Source organism: Oncorhynchus mykiss, chromosome 3 (assembly GCF_057628025.1).
Source record: "Oncorhynchus mykiss isolate SJ-2025 chromosome 3, ASM5762802v1, whole genome shotgun sequence".
Classification (NCBI taxonomy): Eukaryota; Metazoa; Chordata; class Actinopteri; order Salmoniformes; family Salmonidae; genus Oncorhynchus; species Oncorhynchus mykiss.
Window position 1 is genome coordinate 8,960,001 of NC_143024.1, and position 5,000 is coordinate 8,965,000.

General features: G+C 41.2%; 1 protein-coding gene across 4 annotated transcripts in view; it reads right to left on the bottom strand.

Moving 5' to 3' along the window:
- The window catches only part of LOC149984307 (F-actin-uncapping protein LRRC16A-like), a 198,660-nt gene that overhangs the window by 110,826 nt on the left and 82,834 nt on the right, over positions 1–5,000 (bottom strand). The window lies entirely within an intron of this gene.

The window sequence follows — 5,000 nt, forward strand, 5'->3', positions numbered from 1 at the left end:
TCAGATGTAGGTGACTGGTTTATACTATATAAACACATAACAGAACCAATATGACTCAGATCAGATGTAGGTGACTGGTTTATACTATATAAACACATAACAGAACCGATCTGACTCAGATCAGATGTAGGTGACTGGTTTATACTATAACAACACATAACAGAACCAATATGACTCAGATCAGATGTAGGTGACTGGTTTATACTATATAAACACATAACAGAACCGATATGACTCAGATCAGATGTAGGTGACTGGTTTATACTATATAAACACATAACAGAACCAATATGACTCAGATCAGATGTAGGTGACTGGTTTATACTATATAAACACATAACAGAACCAATATGACTCAGATCAGATGTAGGTGACTGGTTTATACTATATAAACACATAACAGAACCGATCTGACTCAGATCAGATGTAGGTGACTGGTTTATACTATATAAACACATAACAGAACCAATATGACTCAGATCAGATGTAGGTGACTGGTTTATACTATATAAACACATAACAGAACCAATATGACTCAGATCAGATGTAGGTGACTGGTTTATACTATATAAACACATAACAGAACCGATCTGACTCAGATCAGATGTAGGTGACTGGTTTATACTATATAAACACATAACAGAACCAATCTGACTCAGATCAGATGTAGGTGACTGGTTTATACTATATAAACACATAACAGAACCAATATGACTCAGATCAGATGTAGGTGACTGGTTTATACTATATAAACACATAACAGAACCGATCTGACTCAGATCAGATGTAGGTGACTGGTTTATACTATATAAACACATAACAGAACCGATCTGACTCAGATCAGATGTAGGTGACTGGTTTATACTATATAAACACATAACAGAACCAATATGACTCAGATCAGATGTAGGTGACTGGTTTATACTATATAAACACATAACAGAACCAATATGACTCAGATCAGATGTAGGTGACTGGTTTATACTATATAAACACATAACAGAACCGATCTGACTCAGATCAGATGTAGGTGACTGGTTTATACTATATAAACACATAACAGAACCAATATGACTCAGATCAGATGTAGGTGACTGGTTTATACTATATAAACACATAACAGAACCAATATGACTCAGATCAGATGTAGGTGACTGGTTTATACTATATAAACACATAACAGAACCAATCTGACTCAGATCAGATGTAGGTGACTGGTTTATACTATATAAACACATAACAGAACCAATCTGACTCAGATCAGATGTAGGTGACTGGTTTATACTATATAAACACATAACAGAACCAATATGACTCAGATCAGATGTAGGTGACTGGTTTATACTATATAAACACATAACAGAACCAATATGACTCAGATCAGATGTAGGTGACTGGTTTATACTATATAAACACTGGCACTTCTGCACATTGTTCTGCATTCATTTCTGTACTTCATTCATACTTCTCTTTTCAAACAGCAACATAGTTGTAATAGTTTCATATACAGGGCATTCAGGAAGTAATCAGACCCCTTGACTTTTTCCACATTTTGTTACGTTACAGCAGTATTCTAAAATGGATTAAATTGTTTGTTTTTTCTCCACATCAATAATACCCCATAACGACATCACAATACCCCATAATGACATCACAATACCCCATAATGACATCACAATACCCCATAACGACATCACAATACCCCATAATGACATCACAATACCCCATAATGACATCACAATACCTTTAACGACATCACAATACCCCATAATGACATCACAATACTCCATAATGACATCACAATAACCCATAATGACAAAGCAAAAACAGGTTTTTAGAAATGTTTGTAAATGTACTAAAAACAAAAACAACTAGGCCTCCCGAGTGGGGCAGTGGTCTATGGCTCTGCATCACAGTGCTAGCTGTGCCACTAGATTCTGGGTTCGAGACCAGGCTCTGTCTCTGCCGGCTGCGACTGGATGACCCATGGGGCAGCGCGCAATGTGCCCAGCGTCGTCCGGGTTAGGGGAGGGTTTGGCCGGCAGGGATATCCTTGTCCCATCGCGCACTAGCGACTCCTGTGGCGGGCCAGGCGCAGTGCACGCTGACACGATCGCCAGTTGTACGGTGTTTCCTCTGACACATTGGTGCGTCTGGCTTCCGGGTTAAGTGGGCATTTTGTCAAGAAACAGTGTGGCTTGGTTGGGTCGTGTTTCAGAGGATGAACGGCTCTCGACCTTCGCCTCTCCCGAGTCCGTAGGGGAGTTGCAGCGATGAGACAAGACTGTAACGACCAATTGGAAACCATGATATTGTGGAGAAAAAGGGGTAAAATAAATAAATTAATATTCAGTACTTTGTTGAATCAACTTTGGCAGCGATTACAGCCTTGAGTCTTCTTGGGTATGACGCTACAAGCTTGGCACACCTGTATTTGGGGAGTTTTTCCCTTTCTTCTCTGCAGATCCTCTCAAGCTCTGTCAGGTTGGATGGGGAGTGTCGCTGCACAGCTATTTTCAGGTCTCTCCAGAGATGTTCAATCGGATTCAAGTCCGGAATCTATCTGGGCCACTCAACGACATTCAGCCACTCCTGCGTTGTCTTCGCTGTGTGCTTAGGGTTCTTGTCCTGTTGGAAGGTGAACCTTCGCCCCAGTCTGAGGTCCTGAGCGCTCTGGAGCAGGTTTTCATTAAGGATCTCTGTACTTTGCTTTGTTCATCTTTCCCTCGATTCTGACTAGTCTCCCAGTCCCTGCCGCTGAGAAACATCCCCACAGTATGATGCTGCAACCATCATGCTTCACCGTAGGTATGGTGCCAGGTTTCCTCCAGACGTGACGCTTGGCAATCAGGCCAAAGAGTGCAATTTTGGTTTCATCAGACCAGAGAATCTTGTTTCTCATGGTCAGAGTCCTTTAGGTGCCTTTTGGCAAACTCCAAGCGGGCTGTCATGTGCATTTTACTGAGGAGTGGCTTCCGTCTGGCCACTCTACCATAAAGTCCTGATTGGTGGAGTGCTGCAGGTTGTCCTTCTAGAAGGTTCTCCCATCTCCACAGAGGAACTCTGGATCTCTGTCAGTGACCATCGGGTTCTTGGTCACCTCCCTAACCAAGGCCCTTCTCCCCCGATTGCTCAGTTTGGCCTTGCTGCCAGCTCTAGGAAGAGTCTCGGTGGTTCCAAACCTCTTCCACTTAAGAATGATGGAGGCCACTGTGTTCTTGGGGACCATTTATGCTGCAGACATTGTTTTGGTACCTTCCCCTAGATCTGTACCTCGACACAATCCTGTCTCGGAGCTCTAGGACAATTCCTTTGACCTCATGCACTGTCAACTCTGAGACGTTATACGTGTGCCTGTCTTTATAGTAAAAAATAAAGAAAAACCCTTGAATGAGTAGGTGTGTCCAAACGTTTGACTGGTACTGTATATATGAGGCAATTTAGCAATTAGGATTCGTTATCTGTAATTGTTATAATAAATTAGATATTGTGCACTGTTGGCATACAGTATACTGTAGATACATGCAGACATCATTTTCTTTTTCCAGTGCAGGCCTTGTGTTCTAAAAATAGGTTCCTAAAGTGCTTGAATAAAATATATTATGCGAGTACTCGAACAGTCAATAACAATGTCAAACCCATCCTAACAGAGGGTGAACTACAGAACTACAGGGGTTCTACACAGCTCCAGAGAATCCACTAGCATCACTGTCCGTGACCATCTGAACTGTCTGTGACGTGTCCATCTCCAACACAACAGAGAGGCTTTGTGTCCCAGTAATAGTCTGGGATTCCTACTTCCTGAGAGACCTCCTTACCAATGACCTTTAAAGCCTGATCGCTAACAGCCACGGCTGTTTACATACTGTAGCGATACTGTTTCCTGGACGCCTGAAAAGAGGGTTCTCTTGCTAAAGAGATATTATATCTCAATGAGACAAACTTGGATGAATAAAGTTTTTAATAAAGGAGAATGTTCTCAGAGTTGTACACAGAGCAGAGCATAGGGAGTTAACATGGATATAGGTATGTACACAGAGCAGAGCATAGGGAGTTAACATGGATATAGGTCTGTACACAGAGCAGAGCATAGGGAGTTAACATGGCTATAGGTCTGTATATAGACACTGATATACTGGGGAGTTAACATGGCTATAGGTCTGTATATAGACACTGATATACTGGGTAGTTAACATGGCTATAGGTCTGTATATAGACACTGATATACTGGATAGTTAACATGGCTATAGGTCTGTATATAGACACTGATATACTGGGTAGTTAACATGACTATAGGTCTGTATATAGACACTGATATACTGGGTAGTTAACATGGCTATAGGTCTGTATATAGACACTGGGTAGTTAACATGGCTATAGGTCTGTATATAGACACTGCTATACTGGGGAGTTAACATGGCTATAGGTCTGTATATAGACACTGATATACTGGGGAGTTAACATGGCTATAGGTCTGTATATAGACACTGGGTAGTTAACATGGCTATAGGTCTGTATATAGACACTGGGTAGTTAACATGGCTATAGGTCTGTATATAGACACTGGGTAGTTAACATGGCTATAGGTCTGTATATAGACACTGGGTAGTTAACATGACTATAGGTCTGTATATAGACACTGATATACTGGGGAGTTAACATGGCTATAGGTCTGTATATAGACACTGGGTAGTTAACATGGCTATAGGTCTGTATATAGACACTGGGTAGTTAACATGACTATAGGTCTGTATATAGACACTGACATACTGGGTAGTTAACATGGCTATAGGTCTGTATATAGACACTGGGTAGTTAACATGGCTATTGGTCTGTATATAGACACTGGGGAGTTAACATGGCTATAGGTCTGTATATAGACACTGGGGAGTTAACATGGCTATAGGTCTGTATATAGACACTGACATACTGGGTAGTTAACATGGCTATAGGTCTGTATATAGACACTGGGGAGTTAACATGGCTATAGGTCTGTATAT